Source organism: Marmota marmota, unplaced genomic scaffold (assembly GCF_001458135.2).
Source record: "Marmota marmota marmota unplaced genomic scaffold, marMar, whole genome shotgun sequence".
Taxonomy (NCBI): domain Eukaryota; kingdom Metazoa; phylum Chordata; class Mammalia; order Rodentia; family Sciuridae; genus Marmota; species Marmota marmota.
In genome coordinates this window covers 7,502,702-7,522,570 of record NW_026000171.1, presented here as the reverse complement: position 1 = coordinate 7,522,570, position 19,869 = coordinate 7,502,702, and the positions used below count along the sequence as shown (strand labels likewise).

Genomic DNA, 19,869 nt, shown 5'->3' with positions numbered 1-19,869 from the left:
TTTTTTTTTTTTTTTTAAGGTAATTGTATGAAAAACGCTTAAACGTTTCAAAGCACAGCTGTTTTTTACAGCTTGTTTTTCAGTAGTCCTGGACATTTAGAAATTTTGTGTTCAGCACTGAATTCTTGGTGATTGTTTTTATTTCTCAATTGTAGATGTATTTAAGTATTTATTAAACACTTTAAAAATGAAATGGATTTTTTTTTAAAGGTAGGTCACAATTTCTGAGATATGTGCTTAAGGTTAGGTGCTTTGAAATGCTCTAACAACATTTTGGGAGCATGTGTCTCACGTTATTGGAGATGTTACTGAATGAACAGTGTTGAGTGTTGTTCACATTGATGTTCCACAACTTAGGACAGTAAACGTGAATCTTTTCTGGATGCCTGCTTTCTGTTAAATTACAGTATTCTTACCTATCAGTTAAGCTATTTAAGCTATTTCTTTTTCAGAAAACAGGTCTTTTGATAGACATGAATTATGTAATGGATGTTAGTAGGCATGACTCTCAATAATTCATTTATGGAGGAAGAGAAACCGTCATGAGACGGAATTTAAGCAGTGACTTTCCCAAGGCTTACCCAATTTATTTGGGAAAATAGCCAGGGAAGTGCTTTCCTGGAACCCAAGAGAGAAATATACAGATTAGTTACAGTAGTTGCAGATCGTTGCTTTTTTAAAATGCCTACTTACTGAGCAGACAATTTTCTTCTAGCAAATACTTCTGCTTAAAGAGATTTAAAGGAAACAGTATATAATAAATCTATTGAGAATGTGTGTTTCAGTTTGTGATTGTAAATTAAATATTAAGCAAGTGTTCGGACAGATTGAATTATACGTTGGTATAGTGACTGATTTTGATTTTAGATGAATTGGAAGGAGAACTTAAAATCCACATATTTCATTTTGGCTTTTAGATTATACATTGACCTAATTAATTGGGACAAATGTGAACTAAGATATTGGCTAAGCTTGTGTGTATATACTTCTAAAGTGACTTTTGCATTGTTGGATGTGAGGTGTGATTATTCACTTTGTAAGGATGAAATCATGTAATTTGGGGGAAAGTCCAATTTAGAAGCAATGTAGTAATAAGAATTTCTTATACCTGAGGAAAAAAAACCTACAATTTTTTTTGGAAGGGAGCTACTGGGAATTGAATCCAGGGGCACCTTACCACTGAACTATGTCCCCCACCCATTTTAAAATTTTTATTTTGAGACAAGGTCTGACTAAGTTGTGCAGGCTGGACTTGAACTTGTAGTCTTCCTGCCTTAGCCTCCGAAGTTGTGGGGGTTACAGGTGTGCATTACTGTGCCTTCTACGTTTTGTTATTTAAGAAATATTGCTTACTAGTCATTCCTTGTGATTCCTCATTGAATCTGATAAGTTGTTTTTTGTTCTTTATTGCTAAATCCTTAGATTAGTGTGCCAGTTTGTTACTTAAACATTAGTATTGGAAACTTAAAAATGAATGTTCTCATGTCAACAGCACTGTTTCATACTATGTTTATGCTTTTAGAAGTAGCATGAGAGCTGTTAAATGTGCATTTTATGTGTAGTGTATTAGAAACATTGACAGAAAGATCAGGGAGCAAAATATTGTGATTTGTCAAATAATCAGTACACTGATTATCAGTTTTCAGAGAAATGCAATAAAATAATTTTAACATAGTCATGTCATAGGCTACAATGTGATTCTATCTATGGCTATTCAGGTCTTTCCATGTCTTGGATTGTGTGCTCTTGGAGTCACTGTGCCTGACTGAGTTCAAATCCCGACCTTGCCATTGTATGACCTAAGGCAGACTGTTTAACCTCCGTTTCTTACCTTTAGCCTGTATCTCAGTTTCTTCCTCTGCAAAATGGGAATAAAAGCAATAATACCTAACTTCTTAGGTTGGTCAAATGAGTTAGTTCTATAGTTACAACAGTCCTGGCACATAATTAGTTGGTTCACTAACATCTTTTGACGTTTTTATCATGAACATTATTCATTCATTCATTCACTTAATAAATACATATTAAGCATGTATTACCAAGGTATTCTAGGTGTTGGCAGTATAGCAGTGAACAAAGTAGATAAAAATCTGGATCATCTTGGAGCTTTTATCTTAAGTGAGGAAATAGATGATAAAATACGTAAATAAACCAGTAAATGAATTTTAGATGCTAGTAAGTGCCATGAAGAGAAATGAAGCAAGAGAGAATAATAAGGAATGGAGATGAGGGTGCAGGAGGCATGTAGACTAGGAGGGCTTCTAAGTTTGACATTGAGTAAGGTATGGGAACTGCTGTGGACCATTGATATAATCTGACTTATGCTGTGAAAGAATGGCTCTGACTGCAGTGGGACTTTAGAGCAGGGGTGCTGTGGAGAAGTAAGGCCACTAGTCAGGAGGTTCTTTTACAGTGTTGTAGATGAGAATGGCTCTGACCCAGGTGATAGCAAGAGGAAATGTGAGAAGTGGTTGAAGTTTGGGTCTGTTTTGAGGGTAGACCTATAGTATTTGCTGGTGGTTGGATGTGGGATGTGAGCAAAACAGAAGAGTAAAGAATAACTCAAGTTTTTGGCCTGAAAGACTAGAAGAATGAGGTTGTCAGTAACTGAGATGGAGGTGGCATTTGGTGGAGCATGTTTGGGGAAAACACAAGTTTAGGAAAAATGTCTAGGCTGAGTGAAAATTTGTCTATTTTCAGCTGACACATGTAAAGTGAAGAGATGTTGAGATCATCAGGGGAATGAATTGAGGTAGAGAAGACATCTGAGCCTTGGGGCACTGACTGATTCATTCATTCTACAGTTACTTAATATGGATGGTTTAAGTACTCTTTTAGCCATTAGGTCATACAGCAGTGAACAAAGCTGACAGAAACCTCTACTTTCATGGGACTTACCTTCTAGATACATTGGAGGAATGAAGAGTAACCCAACAGACTGAAAAGAGATCTGTGAATAAGGAGGAGAACTCGGGGAGTGTGATGTTGTGGAAGTGGAGGAAAGGAAGTTTTCAAGGAGGGTGGAATGATCAACTGTGTCATTGTTTAAAGATGTGTCAGAGTGTTGAGTAAGAGAATTCTGCTTGACTATGATATCTAGCAATAGATGACTAAATATATTTTATTTTAAATTTTTTTAGTTGTAGATGAACACAATATCTTTTTTCAAATATATTTTTTAGTTGTGGGTGGACACAATATCCTTATTTTATTTATTATGTGGTGTTGAGGATCAAACCCGGTTCCCCACACATGGTAGGCAAGAACTCTACCACAGCCACAACTCCTGCCCCTCAGTATCTTTATTTATTTTTATGTGGTGCTAAGAACTGAACCCAGTGCCTCACATTTGCCAGGCAACTGCTCTACCACTGAGCCACAAACCCAGCCCCTAAATATATTTTAGTGTTAGATGAGACAAATATTAAGAACATTTTAGATTTTTACTTTCCCTGGAATTGGTTTGTTTTCCCCACCAGTACTGGGGATTGAATCCAGAGGCCCTTTACTATTGAGTTACATACTCTCAGCCCTTTTTTATTTTGAGACAGTGTCTTGCTAAGTTGTGGAGTCTGGCCTTTAACTTTTGATCCTCATGATGTAGCCTCCCAAGTAGTGGGACTATAGGCATACATCACTGTACCTGGCCCCTAGATTGGTTTTTAAAAATTACTTCATTCTAGGAGCTACGGTTGTGGCTCAGTGGTAGAGCACTTGCCTAGCATGTGTGAGGCACTGGGTTCGATTCTCAGCACCACATATAAATACATAAAAAACAGCTAAAATGTTTTTTTAAAAAATTACTTCATTTTTTTCAGAACAAAATAGGCAATGCAAGTATGTACTTGTAAGAAGGAAATGTACATGGCGTTTATAATCGCAATTACGTATGCTTAACTTTATAAAAATTAGGTATATGTGCCAAATCAGAAGATAGAAAAGAATATTGGGGAAGAAGTCTTTTTCCCATCTCTTTTTCCTTGAAGACCATCACTATTCAAGTTTCTTGTTTTACCTCCCAGTAACATTCTATGCAATAATATGGCCTTTAGCTATTCTAATAGTACATGAATATACAATGTATTGTATCTTCCAATCTAATATTGAACTTTGTTATTATTTTAGGATAGATTATCTGAAAGGTAATTTTCGTGCTCTTTTCAAAAGAAATAATGATTATTAGAATCTTACATGGATTCAATAAGTCACAATGGACAGTAATTCTGGTTTTGTAGGCTTGATAGTTTCTTTTTTTTTTTTTTGAGAGAGAGAGAGGAGAGAGAGAGAGAATTTTTAAAATATTTTTTAGTTCTCGGCGGACACAACATCTTTGTATGTGGTGCTGAGGATAGAACCCGGGCCGCACGCATGCCAGGTGAGCGCGCTACCGCTTGAGCCACATCCCCAGCCCTGAGCCACATCCCCAGCCCAATTGTTTCTTTTCTTTTTAAATTTTTTTTTTAATATTTATTTTTTAGTTATTGGCAGACACAACATCTTTGTATGTGGTGCTGAGGATCAAACCCAGGCTGCACGCATGCCAGGCGAGCGCCCTACCGCTTGAGCCACATCCCCAGCCCTTGATAGTTTCTTTTCTTTCTTTGGTACCAGGGATTGAACCCAGGGGCGCTTAACCACCGAACTACAGCCTCAGCCTTTCTTTATATTTTATTAGAGACAGGGTCTCGCTGAGTTGTTTAGGGCCTCACTAAGTTGCTGAGACTGGCTTGAATTCTCAGTTCTCCTGCCTCAACCTCCAGCATCACTGGGATTACAGGTGTGCACCACCAGTCCTGGCTAGACTTGATAGTTTTATTTCATGCTTTCTTTTTAGAAAATATGAAGTAAAGGTAGGATTTCATGAGGACAGCAACTGTTATGTTCTCTATTGAGCAAATAATACGTACTTAGTAAAGATTTGAGGAATGAATGTAAAATAGTTCTATTAAGTGAATTCACACCTGATGGAGTGGCTGGATCCAGAAAACAGTTGCTATTGGGTATGAAGAATTCAAGGATCTGATGTTAGATGACCCACCCATGTGTGTATTGAAATGAGCAGAATCAGTAGCAGGAGTGGTGTGGCATAGAGGATTGTGACAACTGTTAAGTTGTTGACCATGTAATGGTGTGGAGAGTGTCCAGGTGGTTATCAGGTCATAGTGAAGAGGTGGAGGTAGAAGACTGTGTTGCTGACTAGCATCAGCATTAAGAATAAGGATTTTGCCTGGTGCGGTTGCGCAGGCCTGTAATCCCAGTGGCTCGGGAGGCTGATGCAGGAGGATCGCGAATTCAAAGTCAGCCTCAGCAATGGTGAAGCACTAAGCAACTTGGTGAGACTCTCTCAATAAAATACAAAATAGGGCTGGGGATGTGGCTCAGTGGTCGAGTGCCCCTGAGTTCAATCCCCAGTTGCAAAAAAAAAAAAAAAGAGTAAGGATTTTTGTGAGGGTTGAGGAATAATGATCTGTCAGTGTCATTGGGAGAAAGAAAGGTACTAGCTTCATTTTCCAGTATTGGGTATGGCCTGTGAGAGACCAAATAGCTTCCCTTGAAAGGGCTACATGGCAAGGGGTGTCTTGAATTAGAAAGCCAGTTTTCAGTTAAGTCAGAGTTAATGAGGAAATTTTGAGGAGATTGAGACTTTTTATAGGAGTTTCCATGAGAGTATAGTTTCTACTATATTGGCTTTTATTATCTTCATTTAAACTTAAAAAGTCTTTATCTTAATAGAACTTTTCCAGCTTCATGCTTTAGTGTTCTGTTATTCTCTGCTTTGTAGCCAAACTTCTTTGAAAGAATTTTCTTTTCTTTTTTATTTTTGCAGAGTGGGAAGACATTTCCAGCTTGATTTCTTTTTTTTTTAATTAAATTCTTTATTCTAATTTGTTATATACAACAGCAAATTGCAATTCATTTCATATTACACATATAGAGCACAATTTTTCAAGTCACTGGTTGTACACAAAGTGTTTTCACACCATTCATGTCTTCATGCATGTACTTAGGGTAATAATGTCTAACTCAGTCCACTGTCTTTCCTACCCCCATACCCCCTCCCTCCCCTTTGTTCTATCAAAAGTTCCTCCATACCTCCGGTTGTCCCCCCCCCCCCCCCCCCCCCCCCCCCCCCCCCCCCCCCCCCCCCCCCCCCCCCNACTCAGAATATTTTTTATTTTGAGACAGGGCATTGGTAAGGTAAATTGCTGAGGCTGACCTTGAACTTGTCCTCCTCTCTCAGCCTCCTGAGCCACTCACTGGGATTACAGACATGCACTGCGCCCGCCTCTGTTTAAGAAATCTTTCTTGCTGGGTACAGTATCACAAACCTGTAATCTTTTATATATATATATATTTTTAGTTATAGATGGATGCAGTATCTTTATTTCGTTTATTCATTTTTTTTTAATGTGGTGCTGAGTATCGAACCCAGTGCCTCACATGTGCGAGGCAAGCGCTCTTCTACTGAGCCACAACCCCAGCTCCACACCTGTAATCTTTGCAATCTTGACTTCTAACCCAGCCTGTGGCCAGCTTTGGCAACTTAGTGAGACCCTCAGTAACTTCATAAGATGCTTTCTTAAAATAGTAGAACTGGGGAAGTAGCTCAGTGGTAATGCACCTGAGGTTAAATCTTCAGTACCAAACCAAACACCAGTATCAGCAACAAAAACCACATCTTTCTCTACAATCATGAAGTTTTTCTCTTTAATAATTTTGTGGCGTGTCATTGTTATGCCTTTATGTGGACTGCTATAATTGACTTTTGTGTGTGCTCTGATGTAGAAGTTGAGGTTAAAATTTTCCCCTTCTGGTTGACTGATTTAGCGCCATTTATTGACAGTTCCTTTTTTTTCCTACTGCTTTGTAATAAATCAGATTCTCTCCTCTGTTACATTGTTTTCTGTTTCTTGGCTAGTGCCATACCTTCTTAGTTACTGTAGTGTTATAGAATGTTTTAATATCTGTAGAGGAAGCCCTCTCATGTTTTTTAAGAATGTCTGCTTGATGTTCAGTATCTGTCAGTGACTATAATGTCAGTAATTAAGACAGCATGGAATTGGTACAGGAAGAGATAGATAAAAAAATAAACCCAGACAAAAGTATCCAAATAATTCAGTGAGGGAAAGACAGTTTTTTCAACAAAAGTACTGTACAAAAACATGAATCTCAAACTTTACCTCATAGAACTTAGAATTGGGAGAATCTTCCTTTTGTCCTTCTTGCTTTGAGTTGGGGTCTTGATACATTGCCTAGGCTGATCTTGAAATTGTGGACTCTGTGATCCTTCTGTCATAGTCTCCTTAGTACCTGGGAGTGCAGGTGTGCACTACCCTATCTCGATAGGATTTCTTAGATATGGATACCAAAAGTGTATTTCATAAAGAAAGAAAAAAAAAGGGAATGATTTGATCTTTATCAAAATTAAAAGAGATCATTAAGAAAATAAAAAGACAGAATGAGAAAATACTTGCAAATCATGTAGTTGAATAAAGGATTTGCATCTAGAACATATGAAGTCTTACTTCTGAATACTAAGACAAATAACTCTCCCGGAAAAATGGAAAAAAATTTGAATAAACACTTCACTGACTTAGTAATAAACACTTCAGATCAATGCTTACCATCATTAGATATGAGCTACCACAAGAAGATACAGCTAGACACCCACAAAGAATGGCTGAAATCAAAAGATCATCTCTGAGGTAGAGTTGGCCAGGATATACAGAAACTGGTATTCTGAAATAATTTGGTGCTAGGGATGGAATCCAGGGCCACACATGTGCTAGGCCAGTGCTCTAATACTTTCTTTTTCTAAACTATTTAAAATTATTTTTTTATTTTTTGGTACCAGGGATTGAACTTGGTTCAGGTATTTTACCACTGAGCTACTTCCTCGTCCTTTTAATTTTTTTTATTTTGAGACAGGGTCCTGCTAAATTGCTGAAACTGACCTTGAATTTGAGTGCTCTTGTCTCAGGCTTCTGAATTCCTGGGATTATAGGTGTGTGCCACTGTGACCATCTGTTAATTTTGATATAGCATCTTACTACATTGCCTAGGCTGGTCTTAAATTTGTAATCCTCCTGCTTCAGGCTCTCAAGTAGGTGGGATTATAGGCATGTGCCACGATTCCCGACTTTTTCTGATAATGTTTAATTTTGATACAGCAGCAATTTTTATGTGTTTTTTTTAAAAATAGGCAGAAATTATTTCTGATGTTTAAACTCATAATTCCAATAAAGTACAAATATAACAGTGTTACATTTCCTTATTATAGTGTTACATTTCAGTATACAGATTATGTATCTGTATACTGTTTTTTGTTTTAATTTTTGCAGTAAGTGGGGATTGAATCCAAGGCCTTGCACATGCTAGACAAGTGCTCTACCACTAAGTCACATCCTCATGCCTGTATTGATTGATTGAGTGGTGTTAGGGCTTGAACTCAGGACCTCACATATGCTAAGTGAGTGCTCTGCCACTCAGCAATACCCACAGCCCCTTGTACTATATTTTAAGTTACATATCAGGATCTTTGAAGAGTTGAAAATTAGGGATTGGTTTGTAGCCTACTCACATTAAAATTCTTTTAAATTGTTTAGAAAAAATATCTGTTTTATAAAAGTTTAATTTTTGTTTTTTACAAAATTTTATAGTTGTTCTAGAATATACATCTAAGCCAGGAATGGTGTTTGTGTGCTTATAGTTATAGCTATTTAGGAGACTGAGATTGGAGAATTGCTTGATCCCAGGAGTTTGAGACAGCCTGGGCAACATAGTGAGATCCTGCTTAATACTTCATTTGTGTACTCTTGACTGTATTGTGGCAACATAATGTTTGAGACACTTGTCTCTGCCCTGAGGATGCTGGTGATGGGAGGGAGACAAGTAAACATGCAATTATAATAGCATGTAATAAGTGTTAATGATATGGACAAGAAGAGGAAGGTGGAAGGCATGGGAAAGATGAGGTTTGAGATTGGATTTGGATGATGAAGGACTTTGTAAACCATGTTAGGATTGAAATTTTACCTTGAGGTAATAGCAAGACTTTGGAGATTTTTTTTGGGGGGGTGGTGGGGAGTACTCAGAGCCACATCCCCAGCCCTATTTTTTGTCTTTTATTTAGACACAGAGTATCACTAGGTTGCTTAGAGCCTTGCATGCTGAGGCTGGCTTTGAACTTACGATCCTCTTGCCTCAGGCTCCTGAGCCGTTGGTATTATAGGTGTGTGCCACTGCACCCACCAACTTTGGAGATTTGTGGGTAAAGGAAATAACAGGTTTATATTTGCTTTTTACAAAGAGTAGATAGGAGAAGTCTAAGTGAGGAGGTCACGTTGGAGACTGTGGCTTTACTCCTGGTAAAGAATGAAAACTGAAGCAGTAACAGTGGAGATAGAGAGGCATACAAAATTGAAAGATTTAAGAAACACAGAACTGTGTAATTCATTATTGTGTGTATGTGTAGTTTTGTGAAGCAAGAACTGGTGTTGGGCAGGAGGAGGCTAAGGTGACTCCAGACTTGGAGCACCTAGGCAAAGAACAGTACTGATAACTATAGTAGCCATATGACTGTTTAATTGTTAAATCTAATTAAGTGAAATAAGACATAAAATTCAGGTCTTCAGTTGGACTAGCCACACAAATATTGAATGACATACGTATTAAATAATTATTTAAAAAATTAAATAATTTCCAGAGTTCTACAAAATCATATTTTAGTGTATCCAGAGAGATTTAAGCAGAAAAATGTATCTGGTTATATATGCTTAATAGCCAGATGGGACATGTGGCTTCTTTTTTCGACAGTGCAGAAATAGAAGATTTCTGTAGTCATAGAAAGTTCTGCTGGACTGTACTGGTCTAGTTTTTGGTATCTACTTCCTTTTTCTCAGAGAAAAGTCAAGAGTAACAGATTATATTCTCCAGTCTCCTGAGCACTGTGACTCCACAACATTTGGTTGTAATATATGATTAGTCACAGATTCTATTAGACAGTGTCATCACCATCATCACTAAATCATCATCACATGTAGAACTTTTTCCTTAATCAGAGAAGGTTCTGTTGGACGGTTCTGAGTGAGATAGTGATGTTTTTCATTGAGCTATCCATGACAGTAGTGGTAGGGTAATAGCAGTCTGTACAAAGTATTCTCCAATAGGAATATGAATCACATATGTAATTAAAAAATTTTATATTTTTAAGATGCTACGTTAATCTAAGTCAGACTGGTCATGAACTCCTTGCCTAATCGGATTCTCCTGCCTCAGCCTCCTTAGTAGCTGGGACTGCATGTGTATACCTTCATGAATGGCTTTAATTAAAAAAAAAATTAAAGAATTAAACAATTACAGTTTTAAACTTTATAGTTATTTTACTTAACCTACTATATACAAAATCCATTTCAAGATATTGAAAGATATGTTAAAATTTAGTGAGCTATACACATTATTTCTTCATATTGGGTCTTTGAAATCAATTGTGAACTTACACAACATAAATTCAAATTCTAAGTTTTTATCAGAAATATCCTATCTGTATTTAGATCTGTAAATAATGAAATTTACAATTGAAAAAATGATTCACATACCAACTCTAATCATGCTTAAAATTTTTCCAATAACTGAGCTGAATTTCAGTTTTTTAAATTAAAGTTTTAATTATAATTAAATAGAAGAAAAAATTTCATTAATTCATTTGTTGGGCTCACTAGCTATGTTTCAAGTACTTAGAAGCTGCATATGGCTAGTGGCTACTGTTTTAGTGCAGCCCAGGAATAACAGTGCATTCATTCGATAGTTGGAAGTTCAGGCTTGGAGCTCAAAAAGGTACTGAAACAGATTAGCAGATTATGAAACAGATTATGGGAGAAGGACTTTGAGGAACATGAGTTTGTGATTTGGAATAAACTAATTTTAACCTCTCTGACCCATTTAAAAAAGATCTATAAATGCATCTTGGTGAGAGTAAAATAGTAGATGAATATGCAGTATATTGTTTTAGCTACAAATATGACTTTAGAGTTAGATAAATACGTGATCTTAGGTGTCTTACTGATCCTTTCTGACTTGTAGTTTTCTTATCTATAAATGGGATAATAACATTTCTCTTAAAAGGTTGTGGAAATAGCTAAATGAACTATTCTGGCAAGTATTGACTGCATTTAATACATACTATATTTCCTCATTTCAAGTTTGCCCTTTTTTTTTAATGAATTATCTATTTTTTAATATACCTTTACCTTGTTTATTTATTTGTTTTCATGTAGTGCTGAGGATTGAACCTAGTGCCTCACATGTGTGAGGCATGCACTCTACCGCTGAGCCACAACCCCAGCTCCTTGCCCTTTCTTTTTTATGGAATTTATCATCAACTTAATAAATCATTCTTTTTAGGAAAGAAGGAAATTTACATTTCTTTCTTTTTTTTTTTTTTTGAGAGAGAATTTCAATATTTATTTTTCAGTTTTCGGCGGACACAACATCCTTGCCTGTATGTGGTGCTGAGGATCGAACCCGGGCCACACGCATGCCAGGCAAGCACGCTACCGCTTGAGCCACATCCCCAGCCCAAAGGAAACCTACATTAGTTATACATATTAATTATGAACTGAATACCACTTTCAGGTACTTTAAAATATGAAAAAAACCGTGTATTTTAAAATAGAAAATATTGTAATATTGAGAAGTTCTTACTATGAATCAGCTACTATGTTAAAGACTTTATATGATGATGTAAAAGGCTTTTAAAAAATGTGCAGTGTAACATTTCTGTTGTGATGTTTCACTTAATAGAAAATCTGTTTTAATTTTGGAAACTTTGAAACATGCAGCTCCTGTTCTTAGTTATTCCAGGAAGCACTGCATTCTGTTTGAATATCTTTGGGTATTCTTAAATTTGTGATTTCATGGTACTTTGGGCTAAAGCTATAGAATTAAAAAATCTGTAATTTTTCATTTGTATGTATACATGTAAAGAATTATAGTTTTAAAATATTAATTGGTAGAGTTTATTGAGATGATACCACAGAAGAGAAAATGGACTCTTCCTGGTTGAGGAGAAAGGAATTGTGACTTTTAATGGCTCTGCAAATCCCTTTTCCAAGGTCTTTTCCTTAAGTCCCACCTTATGCTTTGTAACTGACAGTGTGCCATTCAACCACTGCCTTGGAAAGATCACCACTTGCATTGTATACATAGCTTGTTCTAGGGAATCTTACTACTTTCTTCACAGTGTTTTCTAATATATCCATTCATGTTTGAAATAATATTAGGTATTTTGCATCTGTATTGGAAATAATGAAATTTATGATATGTTTAGGACCAACAGGTAGTTCTGATATTATGTGCTAATGCTCTTTGGTGGTGGTAGCTGAAAGTGTTGTGTGGGGAATGATTTTGAGACCAGGTACAAAAAGAGGAAATGCTCAGCTTGGATTACAATGGCTTTTTCCTTTTGTTTCTGTTTAAATCTTTTTAATCTTTTTCCTTTTTAAAATAGCAATATATACCTACTTGGCATAGTTGGAAAACTATTAGGAAAGTAAACATTTTCTCCCATTGTTTAGCTATGTTTAAATATGGATACTTGAAAATTTGGGATTATTTTGCATGTTAAAATTATATCCTTTTTCATTTTCTGTATTATAAATATTTTTTTCATCTTAGATATTTTTTCCTTGGTACCATGGATTGATCCGCATCCCTAACCGTTTTTTTATTATTTATTTATTTTTAAAATGTTTTTTAAATTTGTAGTTGGACACAATACCTTTATTTTATTTATTTATTTTTATGTGGTTCTCAGGATCAAACCTGGCGCCTCCCTCACATGTGCTAGGCAAGCGCTCTATGGCCAAGCCGCAATTCTAGCCCCTTATTTTTTTTTCCCATCTTTTTAAAATTTTTATTATTTAGTTGTTAGCCCCTTATTTTTTATTTTGAGACAAAGTCTCCCTATTGAATTTGTGATTGTACTATTTTGACCTAACCACATCTCTGGAATTATAGGTGTGTGCCCCCATGCCTGGCTCATGTCAGCTATTTCTTGTAAATTTATTTTTTGTAGGCTGCATGCTAGTTTTAAACATTTCACTTTTAAAACATTTCCTAAAGAGATGAGTACCAATAAAGCTGGTATGTTTTTACTTGATGAAGTTTTCTCTGCATTTTTCTCTTCATGGAATTAATTTCTGAATCAGGAGAGATGAACAACCTATCCCTCCCTCCCCCCATATATGGCATTGAATCTAGTGGCTTCTACCGCTGAGCCACTTCCTCTAAATATATTTTATTTAGAGGCCTGATCTCCTTAAGTTGTTGAGGCTGGCTTTGACCTTGATTTTGACCTTGCCCTCCTCAGCCTCAGGAGCAGCTAGGATTACAAGTTTATGTCAACCATGCTGCCTGAATAGATATGAATATCCTTAAGATCCTTAACTCATTTTCAAATTTTTTACCTTCCAAATACTTTTAGGAAAGAAAAAGTTCTTGGATACTTATAATTTTTCGTACTTTTAAAAATTATGAAATGTTTCCTACTTGCAAAAGAAGAATTATATAATTTGTAACAGTGTACTTATTGCCTACCTTAAAAAATAAAATATTACAGAATTAGAACTTCTTTTTATAGCTTTCTCATTATAAGTTTCTTTATTTATGAAAAATGATGTCAGTATTAAACCTTAACCAAAGATACAGGTGGATGTTGAAGGTCTTTTGATCTGTCCGGAATTTTGAATTTCTCAGTTGTAGGAAGGTGATACGATGCATATACTATCTATTACCTAACTTTTTAAGGAGTTTCAGGAGATACTTCCTAATTCCTTCATCAGATACTTTGGTATTTTTGTATTGGTTCAGTTCTGGTTTTGCCTCCACATTAGTTACAAAATTTTGGATTTTCATGTTTTTGGAATTCGGGTTTGTGAATAATATTTATGAACAAGTGCATAATGTAGTTTTTAAGATCAGGGTCTCACTGTATTGCCTCGGCAGGTCTGGAACTGCTGCGCTCAAGTGATCTTGACTTAGCCTCCCTGGTAGCTGGGACTATAGGCATGTAGTTCCATACCTGGCTGACATTTGTGGTAAAATTTGTTGAACTTTTGTTGAACTGATCATAATTTAGGATGAGATGTGGTATAAAATGCAAGCTGATGAACATTACCATTTGATATTTTAGGATTTTAAAAACCCAGGATTTTAGCTGGGCGTGGTGGCACATGCCTGTAATTCCAGCCTTTTGGGATGCTGAGGCAGAGGATTGCAAGTTCAAAGCCAGCTTCAGCAACTCAGTGAGGCCCTAAGCAACTCACTGAAATCCTGTCTCTAAATAAAATATCAAAAGGGCTGGTGAATGTGGCTCAGTGGTTAAGTACCCCTGGGTTTAATCCCTGGTGCCAAAACAAAACAAAACACTCCACAGAAAAAAACGACAACAAAAAACTCCCAGGATGTTAATAAGAATGGATTATGGGGGAAGACTCTTGAACTAAGTGGCATAAAATTGTTGAGATAAGTAGAGAACAACTATGATTAGCAACCTTGTGTTTACTTTTAAAAATATCTTCTTGACCAGTATTTGTAATGGTGAGAACTTTGATGGAGCTTACAATTACCTTGATTAACTGATTGATAAGAATTATTAAAAACTGTAATTAACCTGATTGTAACTGGGTTACTCACCCTTCCATAAAAAGGGATGAAATGCTAACAGCATCAAGTGTTAAGATTGTTCCTTTAAATTGGTAATATCATTGTTGCTCCTAGCAATGGTTCTCTTTCAGATGAATATGCCACTGAGACAGTGTTTCTTTAGCCAATGTCCTGTAGTTTTGCATGTCTAGTCAATATAGGGGAATGAGATTAAGATCATAGAATCAGATGCATGATGTTAGCAAACCTCATATTATTAAATCATATCATGAGGGTAGAAGCAGAGACATCTGCTTTCTTTAATGTGCAGTTTTTTTTTTAAAAAAAAACCTTGTACTACTCACAAAGATGTTACCAATCAGCATCAGGGCATCACATCTATTAATTATTATTTAAGTGAGTGCTGTGAGGTCCTTATTTAAACCCTTAGTCTATATAGTGAGACTTTTTTTTTTTTTATATTTTTTAGTTGTAGGTGGACACAATACCTTTATTTTTATTTATTTTTTTATGTAGTGCTGAGGATCGAACCCAGGGCCTCGCACATGCTAGTCAAGTGCTCTACCACTGAGCCACAACCCCAGCCCCGAGACTATTTTTTTTTAATGTGAAAGTAATACATGCTCATTGTTAAAGAAAAAAAAAGAAAAGAAAATAATGCATATAGAACCAGGTGTAATCAGTGACTTGGGAGGCTAAGGCAGGAGGATTACAAGTTCAAAGCCAGACCCTATCTCCAAATAAATAAAAAGGGCTGGGGATGTGGCCCAATGGTTTTGCTCCCTGGGTTCAATCCCTGATACCAAAAATAAACAAAACCCCTAAAACATATAGGCAAGGGAAAAAGTGTCTATCTGGGCTTTCTGAAGTTGCTTGTGGGAGTTGCTTAGGAATGTAGCTGAATGGTAGAGTGCTTGCCTAGCGTCCATAAGATCATTGGTTCTATCCCCAGCACCTAAGGGGGGGGGGGAAGAAAAGAAATAGCTTGTTGGGGCTGGGATTGTGGCTCAGCGGTAGAGCACTTGCCTAGCATATGCGAGGCCCTGGATTCGATCCTCAGCACCACATTAAAAAAAATAAATAAATAAAATAAAAGATATTGTGTCCAACTACAACTAAAAAAAAAAAATCATTAAAAAAAAAGAAATAGCTTGTTACCATCTAAACTTTCTGGTATGTACACAGACACTTATGTTTATCCTTTTTGTATTCAAACAATTGTATTATTCTATAACATTTTCTTTTCTATTTCACATTGTATTCTAGTTGTCTTGGCATGTCAAATACACTTATTTGAAAATTTAATTAATTGTATTTTAGATTTGGAGATAACATAATTTGTTTAACCTATCCCTTGTTGGAAATTTAAGTTTTTTTTTTTTTTTTTTTTTTTTTAATTTTTGTTTCGACACAGGGTCTTGCTAAGTTGCTTAAGGTGTCTCTAAATTGGTGACGCTGGCTTTGAACTTGCATTCCTCCTGTCTCAGCCTCCTGAGTTGCTGGGATTACAGGTGTGCATCACCTTGCTTGACTGTTCTCTCTTCTTGATGGTACAAATAATACAATAATTGAACATCATTGCACATATATTCTTAAACCTGTGAAAACATCTTATGGAGAATATTTATTTATTTAATGTGGTGCTGAGAATGGAACCCAGTGCCTCACACCTGCTAGGCAAGTGCTCTACCACTGAGCCACAACCCCAGCCAGAGAAGAATCTTTAAAAATGTTTAAAAACAATATTTAGTTAAACTCATTTTCTGATAATACATGCTGCTAATTGCAATAGGTTGGACTAGTAATTTTGAGATTTAGGTCAGAATTTTACCTATAGTACTTTAAATAGCTAATGGGTAGTGTATTATATTTTCTGGTTCAACTTATGAATATCTCATAGCTCATCCACATCAGCCTATTCAGTTGTAATTAACTTGGAATAGTTTACTAGGTTACTGGTAAAGAATTTTCTAGTTTGTCTTATGAATATGTGGTGTTCTTTTGGAGATCCAGGTCATTGAGAGCTAATATTATCCTTCTTTCTCATCTCTGAGGAACAAGTGAGAGACTGCTGTCTGCAGTTTCATATTATGCTTGTAGCTATTTGTGGGGAGAGTGAGAATTAAAGGCTACATATAATCATTGTGTGTAGAAGTATTTTTATTTTTAGACCTTTGAGTATATTCTAGGATTTGGAGTGGGTGTAGAGGGGCTAGGCTGGGGAACATGTTCTCTGTTAGTATGTGCTTAACTGTTGAATCAATGCTTTTCTTGTAGGGAAAAATGATAGTGGAAATTTTGAGCATTCTTTTTGTATTTTTCATGACCTACCTGATAAATTTGGTGGTGGAGTTTTAGTGACCAGGTCTGAATTCAGTTTTGTTGTTTTTCTATTTTAAGAATTCATTGAGGGCTGTAGTTCAGTGGTAGAGCGCCTGCCTAGCATGTGTGAGGCCCTGGGTTCGATCCTTAGCACCATGTAAAAATAATTAAAATAAAGGTATTATGTCCAACTACAACTAAAGAATAAATATTAAAAAAAGAATTCATTGAGATTATGTAAAGAATATGAAAAGTAGGATTTAGGATATTAAGAAAACACCCTAGATGGGAAAATAATTGATCTCTTCACAACTATTCCTCTTCCACTTTCCACACTGAAGACCACATACTATTTGATTCCATTTTCTTGAAATGTTCAGAATAGGCCCTGCTGTAGATCTAGGAAATAGATTATTAGTTGCCAGGGCCTGAGGACTTGAAATTGGTGTTTATGGATTTGCGGGGTCTTTTTTTTATCAATGATGTTAATATTTATTTTTTATGGTACTGGAGATTGAATCCAAGATTGGTCTGCTACTGAACTATACTCCTTAGGACTGCCCCTCCACCCTTTTTTAAAATTTTGAAACAAGTTCTTGCTAGGTTGCTGAGGCTGGCCTTGAATTTGCTGTCCTCTGCCTCAGCCTTCCAAGTCCCTGGGATTACAGGCATGTACCACCCCCAGCTTCAGTGAGATAAATATTCTGTAATTAGATAGTGATGATGGTTGTGAATGTAGTTGGCTCTCTGTATCTGCAGGTTCTGCATTTGCAGATCTCAACCAACTGCTGATAAAAAAATATTCAGAAAAAAGTTATTTGTATTGAATATGAATACACTTGTTTCATTATTTTCTAAATATCACAACTACCTCCATATTATTTACATTATATTAGGTATTATAAATGATTTAGAAATGATTTAAAGTATAATGCGAGGATGGGCATAGGTTACATTCAAATATACCATTTTATAATGAGGGATTGGAATATTATGGATTTTGGTATCCATGAGAGTTCTTAGAATCAGTCCCTTACAGATACTAAAAGCCACTGCATTGTGTAAATTATAAAGTGAAATGGTGAATTTTGTGATATGACATGTAAAAAAAAATGCTGAAACAAAAATGAAAAGGCAGGTGGCTTCTAAAGGAGAGCAGGGCATCATGGTGTTCTTGTGCAGGGTGCCTCTCTGACCCACCAGCCAAAGATGTTGTGGCTTTATAAGGGGCTGCTGCGTTAGAGTCATGGTGTGTCCACAGGGACAAGTACTGGTACTTTGCTTGTATGATGAGAGGCTGGTTTGAAGAACATAGAATGAATGCCACCCAGTGGTTGAGGGAGGCAGAAGAAGAGTTCTGGCACAGTACCCATATCCCTGACTCTGCTGGGGGCACCTCCTATGAGAGATATGAGTGCTACAAGATTCCAGAATAGTGCTTAAATCACTGGCATCTTTCTGAGAAGGCATTGTATCCTGATTACTTTGCCAAGACAGTGCAGTGGAGGAAACTGAAAGGAAAGCTGGGTGAGAGAGGTTAAGCAGCTACAGGAGGAAACCCCACTTGATGGTCCTAAAATGGAAGCTTGGCCTCCTACCAGGAAAGAAGGTGATCTGTCCTCACTGTGGTAGCATATTGTGACCAGACCCCAGGAGTGGCCCATGTAGAGAGAGAAGAGAGATATAGACACCTCACTATTCATGCTTGCAAGTGAAATAAGTTATAGAACATACACGTGCCCTAGTAAAAATAAATATGGAAAAAAATGAAAAGGCATACAAAACATATTGATTCTCACAGAGGTATGGTGGGGGAAAAATAGAGCTTTAGAATAAGGAAATTTTCTGTCTTTTTTGCTTTTTTAGTATTTGGGATTGAACATGGGTAACATGAGCTACACTTTTCAGTCCTTTTTAATTTTTGTTTTGAGACAGGATCTTGCTAAGTTGCTAAGTCTGGCCTTGAACTTGCCATCCTCCTGCCTCAGGTTCCTGAGTCACAGATTATAGGCATGTCCTGTGAATATGGAACTTTTATCAAACCAGCACTGCTCCTCTGGGGTTTCCAATATGCCTCTGACTCTTAACTCCAGAATCTCTATATCATAGTGAATGGCTGTTATTGATTACACTATGTTACATTCCTTAAATATGTTGGGCTTGTAAAATAAAATTGGGCATCATCAATAGATTAGAAAAAGAAGGGCTGGGGATGTGGCTCAAGCGGTAGCGTGCTCGCCTGGCATGCGTGGGGCCCTGGGTTCGATCCTCAATACCACATAAAAATAAAAAATAAATATATTAAAAAAAAAAAAGAAAAAGAAAAAGAAGACCATACAGTAAAGGAGGCCACTTAAAAGTTTGTTTTAATAGTCTTGTCCAGACTGGATGAAGTTGTAGCTGAAGGTTTGGAAATGAATTATATATATTACAAAGATAAGAATTTATGGTACATAGTGATGGATTAATTAATGGAAATTGAATGAAGGAGTCAAAATGAATTTTGTTCAGCCAGGGAACATAGGAGAAACGATGTGTTTTAGAGAAAATATGTTTATTTAGAACTGATGAGTTGTCTGTGGATCATCTTGACAGCAATGTTTAGTATGTGGTGGTCTGCAGTCCAAAAGAAAGGTCAGCAGTGGGAATATTGATTGAGAGAATTTAAACTAAATATCTATGTAAAATAAGTATTAATTGAAACAATTGTAGATGAGATTGCCCAGGAAAAGTGAATAAAGAATGTGAAAACATGTTTGAAAATAGAGCTATTAGCTATACTAGTCATTTAAAAGTAGAGAAAGAGGGGCTGGGGATGTGGCTCAAGCGGTAGCGCGCTCTCCTGGCATGCGTGCGGCCCGGGTTCGATCCTCAGCACCACAT

At 36.4% G+C, this 19,869-nt stretch overlaps 1 protein-coding gene and 1 pseudogene across 20 annotated transcripts in view; both read left to right on the top strand.

Annotated features, from left to right (window-relative positions):
• Positions 1-19,869, top strand: part of Erc1 (ELKS/RAB6-interacting/CAST family member 1) — a 1,605,700-nt gene that overhangs the window by 1,048,956 nt on the left and 536,875 nt on the right. The gene's annotated exons all lie outside the window — the stretch shown is intronic.
• LOC125611863 lies at positions 15,848-19,863 on the top strand (annotated as a pseudogene).